General features: G+C 51.8%; 1 protein-coding gene across 4 annotated transcripts in view; it reads right to left on the bottom strand.

Annotated features, from left to right (window-relative positions):
- Positions 1-9607: 9607 nt before the first annotated feature.
- The window catches only part of SPIN1 (spindlin 1), an 85756-nt gene continuing 81991 nt past the window's right edge, over positions 9608-13372 (bottom strand). For 3 of the 4 annotated variants that reach the window (XM_047100783.1, XM_047100807.1, XM_047100787.1), the window contains 2 exons: positions 11475-11660; positions 9608-10526 (listed from right to left, as the gene is read on the bottom strand). The gene's annotated coding sequence lies outside the window, so the exon portion shown is untranslated. Of the gene's footprint in view, positions 10527-10910; positions 10986-11474; positions 11661-13372 lie in introns of all 4 variants that reach the window. The other variant, XM_047100797.1, reaches the window with a different exon arrangement.

The following is a 13372-nucleotide window of genomic DNA, read 5'->3' as shown; positions in this document are numbered from 1 at the left end:
TCGTTTGATATTTAGAAAGATGGTTTTACTATCCAGTGTTGGTGCCTCTGTTTACGGATTCATAATTTCATCACTGTGCTCAGAGCGAGGGGTCTGCATGATGCAGCCTGTGGGGGATCTGCTGGGGTTTATCTGCATGCCTGCCACCTGGCTGGTGTGTGTAATGGCACCAAGTGTGCTTGGAAAACAAGGACACATTATCTACCCCGTTTGGCACAGGGATCTACACTCACCAACTGTTATGATTCAGACCTCATCTGCCGGTATTCATTTCTGTCTCACTAATCTCCCAGAAGCACGTCCCATTTTTCCAGCCGTCAACCTCCTCGTCATGCCGTGTACTGTCTTTGATGTACTCTGAGCGCGTGCGTGGTTAAGATGATCCTGCATGCCTCATAGGTTTCTCCTTTGCGTCAGCAAGTAGCAGTCATGACTTTATTCGTTGTTCTATTCTTGTTGATGCTTTTAACCTTAAGGGAGGCTGATGTTCACACAGCTGTGCCACCCCTTTCTGGAGAGTATCAGCCTGTTTTATCTTGTTACTTTAAACTCCTTTTTCATGACACCGTGTGCAAGCAGGAAGGAACCTGGACTTCTTCCTCCAGCCTTAGGACCTTTCACTTCTCGATGATGGGCTCAGCCTCCTTGCATGTGTGGCAATCACCACAGACCAAGATTTATTTCCACCGTCTTCGTTGTGCTACAAACGGTCTGCCACTTACCAGTGGTTTCAACAAGTATTTACAATAGGAAATACTCTTATTCCTGCTTTTCTGAAAATATTCTCTTCTCCCTCCTTCTGGAATGATCTGGGCAGGTAAGCGGTCTGCGTTTCGCTTCCCAGCTTTCACTCTTCTGTTTTGACCGTTCTGCTGCTGGCTTATTGATCTGATTACCTTGTCTGGGTCTGATTGTGCTTCATCAGCCTAAGGCCCCAGCTCTCCCGGAGTCTGGAGAATTCTGAGCCACCGACTGAGAAGCCAGCCCCGCACCCACACCCCACACGCTCTTCTTTCAGAACCACTGAGGGACATGTCCCGTGTCCCATCCATGGACACCCACCCCCACCCCAGATGTCTCAGACCTGCCGTCCAGTTCACAGTCTCTCCCCAGACGTCCACTCTACTAACAATTTCACCGGATGCTTATTTCCGTGACTGTATCTGCCACGTCCAGAATCTTATTTCTTTAGTTCAGATCTGCCCAGTATGCCTTCAGTGTCTTACTCTGCTAACTCCTTTAAACCTACTTATTTAACAAACTGCTCAGAGCAGTGGTTTGTTCTAGCCTTCCGTGAACGTGGGCAATGACCATGATGGATTATTTGATGATCTCATTTAGACAGTTTCTGATCCAATTTCTCCCCTTTCTGGCACATGCCGACTCTCCCCCAGGGCCGAGCCTGTCTTCGCAAGTTTCAGGGTGAGGCTGTTCACACTGGGGAGTCCTGGGGGCCGTGTGTGGAGTCAGACCTATCACCACTCTCTTTTCTCTGGGGTTGGTGCTCCAGACATTCCCATGCCCGATGCCAGCTTTCCATTAACTCCTCATCCCAGGTTGCTGGCGTAAAGCTTGGGTATGACAGCCGATGGGTCACCTATGTCCTCAGGACCAGGAAGGACGCTACAGTGAATCTGAGCTGGGGTGCACACCTCCTGCCAGCCCAGTGCCATCTCAGCTGTTGTCCCTCAGCTCTCCACGTGAGCCCGTAGGCTCCACTCAGTGAGTGCAGCTGCAGCCTTTATCCTCCCCGGGGCCCATCGCAGACCTTTTAAAACTAGAGACACAGCTCATAGACCATAAAGTCCACCCCGCAGTAGTGCAATTCCGTGGGCTGCTGTGCAACCATGATCACTGTGTACTTTCATTTGTCTCCAGGGTCTCCAAGGAACCCCAGCCCTGCAACCTCTCACCAAGCTCCCAGTCTCTGAGGCTCTGCCGGTTCCAGGCCGTTCCAGAAACAGAAGCACAGGACACGCACGTGGCCCCTGGTCTGGCTTCTCTCACACTTTGCGACATTTCAAGATTCAACCCCGTGGTGGCCAGTACCCCTAGGTCACCCCTCTTGCGGCTGCACACCAGTCACTGTGTAGACAGGCCACACTGCTCACGCATCAGCTGACGGACACAGGGGCTGGTCCACTTCCTGGCCCCTGCAAACATACTCTGACCTCAGCTGAACGGACAGACTTGATGTGAACACAAGTTTCACTTCTGCTGGGCTGACAACTGTTGGGGCAGGATGCTGGGTCTCACAGGGATTCCTTTGCAGAGGCCTCAACTCCTGCAGACTGGCAGCAGCGAATGAGGCTCGCCGCCCCCACATCCACACCAAGTCGTGTCATTTTGAGCCACGCCAACGTGGCATGTGTGAAACAAGCGTGAATATGCTGTGTTGAGTAAGTTTCCCCCTCTCATCACCACAGCGCAATGTGAGCACAGCGCCAAGGACATGCAGTCACAACCCGTCATCATGCATATGGCTGCGTGTCCCTCGGGGCTATGGCATGAGCGCTACATCTGTGGAGGTGAGGGACATGGGACCACCATGTCCTGGTGGTGTGACCTTGGGCAAGTTACCTCCTGGCTCTCTGCCTTAGTTTCCACATCTGTGAAAGAGAAGGTAACGTCTGCTATGAAGACTTTGTGAGAAAATATGCAATGAGTCTGGAAAAGTAACCAGCAAATAGTAAGATATTCTGTTTTCTTTGTTCTTATAACATGGACTGGTACTGTTGAACTCCCACAAGTGACAGTGACTCTGTTTGTCACAGCAGAGACCACAGTGACCCAGCCAAGTGCCCACGACCCAGGGACATCCCTGTAAGACCGCCAGCTGGGTGCAGGCCTGAGGGAGGCCCTCATACGTCTGTGCTTGACCTCTGGTTGTGACGTTCCAGGCTCTGACTGCTGACCATGAAGTGTGGGGTGCACACTCACCCCACAGCATTCCCAGGGCCTGAGGCTGGCCAGCAGGGCTGCCCAGAAAAGACGCTCAGGGGAAGGGCCTTTCCACAGCCCTGTCTTCAGGCCCCGGCTTCTTCCTACTAGGCTGTGCCCTCCAAGTGGAGGCTACCTGTCCTCCAAGCCTGGTGACTGCTTTCTAAGCAGCCACATGCTCACTAGTTAACGTGGTTGGTGAGGTGGTGTCCATCTTGGTGACTGCCGCAGTTTTACTCCACAGAGGCTCCCCCACCCAGCCCCAGGGGGTGGGTTCCAATGTCCTGGCAGATTGGAGGCCCAGCCTCCCCACCCTCACCCACAAGCCGTTTCGGCCTGCAGGAGTCTCACTCGACCGGCCTGACAACAGCTCTGAGGCTGGCCGCCTCCCCAGGTCTCCCGATTCTCTGGGGGCCCCTCGTCTACACACCCGGCCACTCCCAGGACGGCAGCTGCCCCTGCAGCTGGTGAGAAATGCTCGCAACAGACCCACTGAATCCGAACATGCACTTCCTACCTCCAGGAGCGTTGTGTGCAGCACCCCCTAGTGTCCAGAGCACCCCTGGGCACACACATCTGTCTCAACAGAGGCCTAGTTGGAAACAATCCATTCTCTGGGTGCCTGGCCCCAATCTGCGCATCTCAGCCTGCACTCTGTCCTCCTCCTCACTGGCCTGCTCTCCCTCCATCTGTGTTCTCACCCCCCAGTCCTCAGAGACAGGCCCTCACCACACGTACACACACACACTCACCCGTGCACACTCACCTACCCACGCTCACACACTCATTCACCTGCTCGTGCACATGCACACAGACACAGACACATGCACATCTAAACACATGGCTGCATACATCTTGTACACACACACACTCGAGTGAGCACATACACCTGTCCTCAATCTCTGGGACTGGCAAAGAACAGGAAAAACCACGACTGATTCTAATGTGCATCGACTGTACAACCTGGGGGTAAAAGACACCATCCCGTCTTCAGAGAGAGATCAGAACTTTCCAGGCTGTCTGCTCGAGCTTGTTTTGTAAATATGTACTTAAGACACAGTGACAGCTGACGAGGCTCAGCTGCATGGACAGCGACGGTCATCAGGTTACAACGAACAGGCAAGCGTGAGCACATGCAGAGGACAGAAACCAACCCCTGCACTGCCCTCCACAGGTGGGTGTCCCCAACTGGACAGACCCTTGACCTCAGGCGTGCACTTCTTCATTGGCAAGAGGTGCCCCCCTGCCTTCTGTCTCTGTAAACCATGAATGCAGGACACACGCTCACACAAGTCCGGCCAGCGGCTGGGCCAGCAAAGGGCAGGTGGGCAGAAGCAGACACGCCTAGGGTCAGGCCCTCATGGTGGATGCTCCCTGAGGCCCAAGTCCTGTGGGGAAACCGCCACTGTCACCTTGCCCTGAAGGTAGGCATCCTGGGGGGTCTTTCCCACAACTGCCACAGGTAGGCCCTGGGATATCAAAGGCTTCCCAAGGGACTCATACACTGCTCAGACCCAAACACAGCTAGGTCAGGGGCTGAACGGCACAGATGGGGTTCCATCTCCTCCAGGCCCTGAATGGGGCTTGCACTGTTGTTTGCTCTGGGTCTGATGCTGTACCTGACAGAGCCATGGAGCCCTCTGCCTCCACGTGGACAATCCCAGAGGGAAGTAAGGAATAGGTGGCAACGAGACCATTCTTCACAGTGGGGCTGGGGCCCTGGGAGCCCAGCCTCGGGTGGTCTCAGGGCTCAAGGTCATCTGGGGCGCAGCCAGTGGGCAGGCGGGGGTGGCCCTGAGCTGGCCTGCTCCCCAGGCATTGAGAATGCACTGCCTCTGCTGCAGGTGGCCGCCGGGACCGTCCCCCAGGGTCGTGTCTGCACAGGGTCCCTGCTGGCTCACGGGCAGAAACGGTGGGGGGGGGGGGGGGGTCTCTTATGTCACAGAATAAGACCCCTTCGTGCCTGAACCGAAGCCCCTGAAAAAGTCTGGCTGAACCCAAGGGGAGAAACGGGAAGGAGACAGATGCCTGCCTTTTGAAGGCGTGGAGTTTACCACACACACCGGCGAGTATGTGAGGCCCGCCTGTGCAGCTCCAGAACAGCAAGGAGACAGACGACCGCCAGCTACTGCCAGTGCCTCACCTGCACGGGCCACCACAGCCGCTCTGAGCCGCACGCCACAAGGTCGGTAATGCCAGAACAGAGCAACGACATTCGTCAGCCCCGGGCAGGGTCCCGGAAGTCAGTGTGGCCACTGCACCGGGCATGCCCCACTCATCACAAAAGGCTCTGGGGCAGAGCCCTATGTCAGGCGCTCAGAGAAAGACCCTCCCCGTGGGTCCAGGTCTCCTACAAGACATTCTGGGGGCCCACCGCCACCTGGGAGTCGCCGTGAGATTCTGAGCGGGAACACACGGCGCCCCAGTGAGACTTCACCCGTGCGGGCGGCGGTGGCGACTCCCTGGGCTGGGGGCTTGCACGGTGGAACCACGCTTCTCAGCTCTGCAGGCTGAGGTCCAGAGAGAGTGTGACCTCTTCCAGGTTCAGGGATGGCGACCTCTGTCCCTGCATGGTGCGTGGGCCAGAGCACTCCCTGGATCCCCTCTCAGGAGGACACTAATCCTCTAGGGGCTCCAGCCTTGAGAGGTAACCCCCCACAGGCCACACTGGTCACCATCGGATATGACCTAAGGTGGACGGACGGCCCCGCTCCTCCCCGGGGCCTTACTCTGTCCAGGGCTAGAGACACGTCTGTGCGCCAGGAAAGAGAGACAGTCGGCTCGGCGACACCAGCCACGTCCCCGTCCCGCACGGCGTCCCCCGGCCCCAAACCCAAGGGAGACCATCGGCTCAGGGACGCCGGCCACGTCCCCGTCCCGCACACAGTGTCCCCCTGCCCGAAGCCCAAGGCCAGAGCAGCCAGCAGGTCAGGGCTGAGGCTCCCGCAGGAGGCCGTCCGCAGGTGACACGCAGCGGCCGTGCCTGAGACGCAGCCCCCGCCCCCCCCCCCGCGCGCGGTCGCCGCCAAAACCCGAGCGCCAGGCTGGTCTCTCGAGGTTCGCGACCACACGGCCGAACCGCTTTCAGCCGAGACACTCACTCAGAGACACACGGCCAAGTCCGGGGTCTTCACGGCAACCGCCGAGCGGCCGTATCATGGAGGACTCCTGAGACGCCGGGTAGCAAAGGCGGAAGGCGGCGTCGCCTCACAAGCTCTCTTCCGCGACACCGCCCGCGGCGAGCTCGCTCACGGCGCCGCGGGCCCTCGGCCACCACCTGCCGCCCCCGAGGGCACTCGAGGAGGCGGGCGCGGCGGCCTGGCAGGTTCCAGCGGGACTGAAGGCCGGAAGGTCGGAGCCGCGCCAGGAGCCGGGCCGCCGACCCGGCCCAAGATGGCGGCTCCCCGCGGAGAAAGGCCGGCGCCGGCCCCGCCCCCCGCCCCGCCCCGCCCCCGGCCCGTGAGCAGCACGTGCCTCCGCAGGGCGACGAGGGAGAGCCGGCCGCCGGGACCCCGCCCCAGCCGTGGCTCGCGTCCCCGGAGCGCGTCTCCTCACGGTGTCTCTCATCCGCGGTGCCACGGGCCTGTCCTGGAGTTCTCCCGTGACGAGAGAGGGTGTCCCCGGCCCACGCGGGGAACCCTGCCCTGTGGCGGGGGGGACGGGGGTCTCTAGGCTCCGACTGGAGACACTTCCCTCACCCCGAACCTCCCGCGCCCACCAGCAGGTGCTCTCCCTTCCCGGCTCAGCCCTTCGGCCCAGAGTCCGCTCTCCGTCTCATTTTCCATCCTCGAGCCCTTCCACAGAAACGGAATCACCCGGTAAGTGGTCGTTCCCACCTGCTCCTCTCAGGTTTCGTGTTTCTGAGGCTCCTCCAGCCACACCCTGCCGTCCCTGAGCAGGGCTCCACCCCACGACAGGCCATGCTGCCCCCCTGCACAGTGGCCACCGGAAAGCTGCCCCACGTCCACCCTGGGGCTGCTGTAAGTGCACTCCCAATACTGGTTCACGTGCTTTCTGTAGACGGGTCAGTCCTCACGGGTACGCCCCTAGGAACTAGGGTCTCAGCTTTGTGACTTTTTAGCAAGCGGCGACACTGTCCTTCCCACGTTCAACCCATCACCGCCTGTCCTGCACAGGACAGCTGTCCCCGTAGAAGTGGCAACCCCACTCTCTTCTGCTTTTCCGCAGGGACGGAGGACGCTGAGCACCTCTTTCCGGTGCTCGAATGCCTTCTTTAGAGGAGCGTCTGACTCAACTCCTTTCCATCTTCACTTGGGTCGTCTTGTTTAGCGTTCCTTCTAGATTCTGGATACCGATCCTTTTATCAACATGATCCGCCAACACTGCTCCCCGTCTGTAGCTTCTCTCATTCACGATAGCTCATGATACAACTTTTTGGCTTTGGTGACATCTAACGTGTCAGCCTGGCCTTTTATGGATTCGCTTTTGGGGGTAGTATAGGAGAAATCTCTGCGAACCCAGGGTCACGAAGACTCTCACCTAGGATTTCTTCCGAGTTTTCCAGTGTTAGCCCTTACATTCAGGTTTGTCCATGGGGCACTCTGGAGTTAGTATTTGTATACAGTAAAGGGCCAAACTACATCCTTCTGCATGTGGATATCAAATGTTTCCAGCTTCATGTACTCATCTTCTCCCTGTTGAGCTGCCTTGGTGCCTCTGAGGAAAATCAACTTACCGTGAACGTTAAGTGCTGATTTCAGGATTCTCATTTGTAATTCCAGAGAGAGACTGCTCTAGACAGATCCTTATACCACTAACACACTATTTTAATTATGGTACATTTACAGGAAGTTCTGAAATCAGGAAGAACTTTATCCAATTTTGTTTTCACTATTCCTTTGGGAATATTGGGAGGCTTTTGTATGTCCCTAAAAATTTTAGGGTCAGCTTAATTTCTGCAACAAAGCCTGCAGGGATTCTCAGAACGATCTCCATATTAATAACCAATGAGTCTTCCAACCCACGAACATGAAATCCCTAATGTTTGCAGTCTTCAGTGTACGATCTTGTATTAAATTTATTCCCAAGTACTTTAATCTTTTTGATGTTGTATGGATAGAATTAATTTCATTTCAGAAAGTTCACTAGTATATAGAAAAACGTGGTTGACATCTACATATAGATCTAGGTTTCCATCATGTTGAATTCATTAGCCCTTAAGATTTTTCACAGAATCATGTCATCTGCAATAAAAACAACTTTTTCTTCCTTTTCTCTCTGGATGCTCACTATTTTGTTCTCACTGGACTCCAGTACAATGTTGAGTAGAAAGGACGAGCGTGGATGCCCTTGACGTTCCTGATCCTACGAGAAACACAGTCATTCTGCCATCACTGGGTACGATGTTAGCTGTAGATTTTTTTGTTTTTAAGATTTTATTTTTAAGCGATCTCTACGGCCAACTTGGGCCAACTGGTTTCTGATATTAAAACTCACTTGGTCATGTACCTTAACCACTCCATACAGGGACACCTTGTTTATAGCTCTTCACAAGTACTGCTTTTTTTAAGATCAAAGGTTTGTGGCAACCCCGCATCGGAGGTCTATCGGCATTTTCAACAGCATCTACTCACTTCTTATCTGTGCATCACATTTTGGTAATTCTTACAATATTTCAACCTTCATTATTATTATATTTGTTATGGCTATCTGGGATTAGTGATTAGAACTCCCTGAAAACCTCAGATAATGGTTAGCATTTTTAGCAGTATTTTTAAATAAGGTATGTACCTATTTTTAGACATAATGCTATTTCACACTTAACAGATTACAGTATAAACATAACTTTTATATGTACTGGGAAACCAAAAAAATTCATTTGATTCGCTTTATTGTGATATTGGCTTCATTAGGGTGGTCTGGAAAGAAACCTGCAGTATCTCAGAGATGTGCCTGTGTGTCACTAGAGTTGATGAAGTTTCTGTAGCTATACTCAGAATTCATGAAGGATACCAGTCCACAATATTCTCATTACGTTTTTGTCTCGCCCTACTATCAGGGTAATAGGAGCCTCAGAGCACACAGCTAGTAAGTATACCCCTCTTCTATTTTCTAAATCTGTGAAAAGATTGGCATGATTTCTTCTGTCAACATTTGGTGGCATTCACCAGTGAAGCCATCTGGCCCTTGGCTTTGTTTCAATTTGTTAAAGGCCTACTAAAACCTTCCATTTCTTCTTGACTACATCTTGGTAGCTTTTTGTGTCTAAGATTTTTCCATCTCACTTGACTTGTCCAGTGTGTTGGCATGAAGTTGTACACAGCATTTATTTACAACCCTAACTTCTGTAAGGTTGTTAGTAATGTCCCCTCTTTCGTTCTTGGTAATGGCAATTCATGTCTTCTCTGTCACTGTAGCTCAAAGTATGCCAAACTTGTGGATCTTTTTGAAGACCCAGCTATTGGTTTCGTTGATTCTTCCGCATTGTTTTTGTTTCCTATTTCACTGATTTCCATACTAATCTTTATTCTTTCCTTCTGTTTCCTTTGGACTTCTGTTGCTTCTCTTTTTCTAATTTTTTTAAGGTAGAATCTTAGACTATTGATTTAAAATCTCTTTAAGAGAGTATTTGCAGCTATAAATTTCTAAGCATGGTGTAGCTGCAGCTCATAGATTTTTGAGGTACCGTGTTGTGATTAACGCTGACTAGGAAGTAATAATCAATTTATAAACACTTCTTTGATGATCACTTGTTACAGTTTTTGCTATAGTCAAACTCCCTTCCAGGAGGGTAACAAGGAATTTAATATAAAACATAAGATTGTTATAGCTAACTAATTCAACTCTGTATCGCATATACTGGAAAGTCACATTAAGCATATTATGATCTCTCTTTCTCTGCACAGTCCAGGAAGCAGGCTGGTGTGAGCTCTCTGGAGAGTAAACATGGATGCACTTGGTACTACGCCATTGCACACACACACCCAAGTCATAACTGGGATGGTCTGTGGGTTGAGTTCCACCCTCTTAAGGACAAACATCAATTCTGTGAAACACACAGATAAGGTGGTTACTCACAGAAATTCCAAGGGTATATGACAAATGCATTGTGATAAATACTGTTATTTTGTTCCTATAATGAAGTAGTTGTTTCTTATAATAAATAATACATATCTTCCAAAGTCGTAAGGCAACATCAATCCATTTTCCAGGGTTATGTTAACACAAGGATGCAAGAGCATCTGCGAATAAAAATCATTCTGGTGTGGGGTTCCTTCTGTCCGGCCATTCAGGTTTTCTTCCTGCGTTGCTCTGAAACTCAGCAGTTAGGCTTTCAGGAAGAGAACAGAGCTGATCTAGAAGGCAGTTTTGTTTCAGATGGAGCCATCAACATCATTAGGGTGCCGATGCCGGAGGGTGGTTCTCCATCCAGAAGGCCAACAGCAGACCAGGGCCGCCTGGCTGAGGTCACAGGGGAACCCACAGCCTGGCTCATGGACGGCTTAACACAGGAATGCCACGAGCCGATAATCTGAGCAACCGCGGAAAGCATTCGCAACTTGAGCCATTTCCAGAGTTCCAACGTCCTTTAAGAATAAGATTCTTGTATTGATGTAAAACGTAATCTGGAGGTTTAAAACAGAAGAAGAGTCAGGTCACAGTCATTAGAGACATAAAAGCATTGCCTCATCATCCCAGAGATACAGCTCTGCGAATACTAAAAAAACCAAACCCGTGACTTTTAAGTGGCCCCGAGACCCATGATGGCAAGTCTCAAACATGAATGTGCATGAAATTATTCTGGGTTTCAGGAGTTTTCTTAGACTGCAGTTTCCTGGGCCCTGATGTCTGTGCACTTGTGAAGTCCAGGGATCTGCATTTTCACTATGCCTCACCCAGACCTCCTCACACTGTGATCGGGAACACTGGACCCAGGTGGGTTAGCATCTCCTTCTTGCTGATCATTTTTAATGACCATCCACTTCTGATGATTAACAACATCTACGTACAGTAAATTCCTATATCTTGGGTCTGGAACCCGTCTGCCTCAGAGGAGTCCACAGCTTAAAGCACCATGTCAGACACTAAGGAAAAAGCACATAAAAGCCACTTTTCACAGACGGGAAGGTAGCAACTAAGTTTTCTGGAAGGGCTTATTTGGGCTTATGACGGCCGTTTTAATGGCCTTCGTAAGTATGTTCAGTGCTGACAGCCTAAGGGACACAGCGGCCTGGGGGAGGCCAAGTGGCCTGGGGGAGGCCGAGCAGCCACCGGGGCAGGTGGATCTCCCACCTTCTGTCTCTGTGCCCCGCTGACCACACGGCCATCTTCCCAGGGACTACACTCACACTGGCTACCGGCCTGGGCCGTGCCGCAGACGTCGCAGCACCAACACAAAGGTGGCCCGGGACGCCCGCCACAATGTTATGGGAATGCTGGCCGGTGGCCAGATCCCCTGAAAGAGAATGGGACAGCTGGGGAGCTTCCCAACTCCAACACGGTCTCAGCTGAGCACTCGGCCGACCAGAGCAGGGAGCACTAAGGATGGTATCCCGGGTGAGCCTGGGACGCACCTGTTCCGAGCGTTCTGTCCAACACTCACAGGTGCCCCAGTGCTGCATGAACGACTTTCCTTCTTCCAGCAAAGTGCTTCCGTCTATGTCCCACTGGGAGGATTTTCTTCTCAAGTCACTCGAACCCAGAACTGTTTCAAAGCATACTCTAGATAGTACTTCCCAGGGAACTAGGTCTTAACCCATCTGAAAACATTCAAGACACAAGATTCTTAAAATCTTGCCTTTAAACATCATAACAAACAAATCAAGCGCAAAACTGAATTAACATGATCCTTAAAAAGGATCCCGAAAAAAGACATGACAATTTTACCTTATTTACAGACATTATATTTTCACAAAGTGCAGAGGAATTCTGGTAGTATGTTTAGTTAGTAATAAAAGGAACTTCATTTTCTTGGAAAAATGAACAACTAGTCTCAGAACAAAGCAGATGATTATGATGACCTCTAAAATCAATTTCAAAAACTTTCTAATTTACCTTTAGTTCAGGGCTGAACTGGCATGTAAACTACTAAGTAAAACCTACAATTCCTTCCAGAGTATCAGGAAAACATCAAAGTGCCTTGGTTTTCAAAAGTCCCATTTTCTTTCTTCAAAACACTTAAATGTTGGGGCGCCTGGGTGGCGCAGTCGGTTAAGTGTCCGACTTCAGCCAGGTCACGATCTTGCGGTGCGTGAGTTCGAGCCCCGCATCAGGCTCTGGGCTGATGGCTCAGAGCCTGGAGCCTGTTTCCGATTCTGTGTCTCCCTCTCTCTCTGCCCCTCCCCCATTCATGCTCTGTCTCTCTCTGTCCCAAAAATAAATAAACGTTGAAAAAAAAAAAAAATTTTAAAAAAAATAAAAAAAAAAAAACACTTAAATGTTTTTGAAATCCACCAAATTGAACAATATCCCATCAGAAGGGGAAGGCTGGTCTTTTTTCCAAAGGAGTGGAGGTAACCCCACGGAGCCCTGCTAACTCAGCAGCTGCCATCAGGATGGGTGTCTAGCCAAAACCACACAGCTCTTCACCCCACGGCCAGCTCAGTGTAGCAACGACATAAACTACTGATAAACAGGGAAAGCACAGGACACATACTTTTAGGATGTTTCAAATAACGTAGACACGGAAACTTGGAAAAAGGGTTCGGACTTTTCTGATGGTAAACGGGAAATGGCAGGACAGCTCTCTGGGATCCACACTGAAGCTGCAGGGGTGTGCACGTGCCCTGGGAGGCGGCCAGTAGAAGGCCCGGGCCTTGGCCCTGCTCCAGTGGCCCTGGTGGACTCCGCACTCTGAACGCTCGCTCGCACGGCTGCTGGACAACTGGGAACAGTGCAAACCCAGAACACGTGGCAATCTGCGCTTTGCATTGTGTCCCATGCCGCTCTCTGGTTGCACAGAGAAGTAAACTGCCCCAGCGACAGCCAGAGGACAAGAGCTCCTCCGGGAGCACGGCGCAGCGGGGAGGACACTGGTTAGTAACAAATGCTGTCATGACCCCAGGCTCATCGGCCAGCACCCTGACATAATGGGGTGCGAGGCAGCTCGCTGACCAGGTGATCAGCGGACAGCCTGATGCAGGGATCCTCAGGGCAGGCATGAGCTTGACCACTGCGCACACAACACTGTCACTTACTGATGACGCATTTTTGCAAACACTGATCATCTTTCCTGAGTGCTTTAAAGAAAGGGGAAATTGTAGGATTATTCTGGATAAACAAATGAGAAGTTTGGAGGCTAAAATAAACCATAAAGGGAGAGATGCTGGGGCTCAGAGACGTTTTCAAACAGAGAAAAGAGACCAGACCCCAAACCCTGCCAGGCTGGTCTCCTGGGGCCTTGTAAACTGGCCCCGTGAAGGCCAGGCACCACACTTTGCATTTCCCCCAATCAGCACCATGTAACCACACA

Source organism: Lynx rufus, unplaced genomic scaffold (genome assembly GCF_022079265.1).
Source record: "Lynx rufus isolate CCGP_SWC_20201006 ecotype Redwood Valley unplaced genomic scaffold, mLynRuf1.p SCAF_10, whole genome shotgun sequence".
In the NCBI taxonomy this organism is placed as follows: Eukaryota; Metazoa; Chordata; class Mammalia; order Carnivora; family Felidae; genus Lynx; species Lynx rufus.
This window is presented reverse-complemented; position numbering and strand designations above follow the sequence as displayed.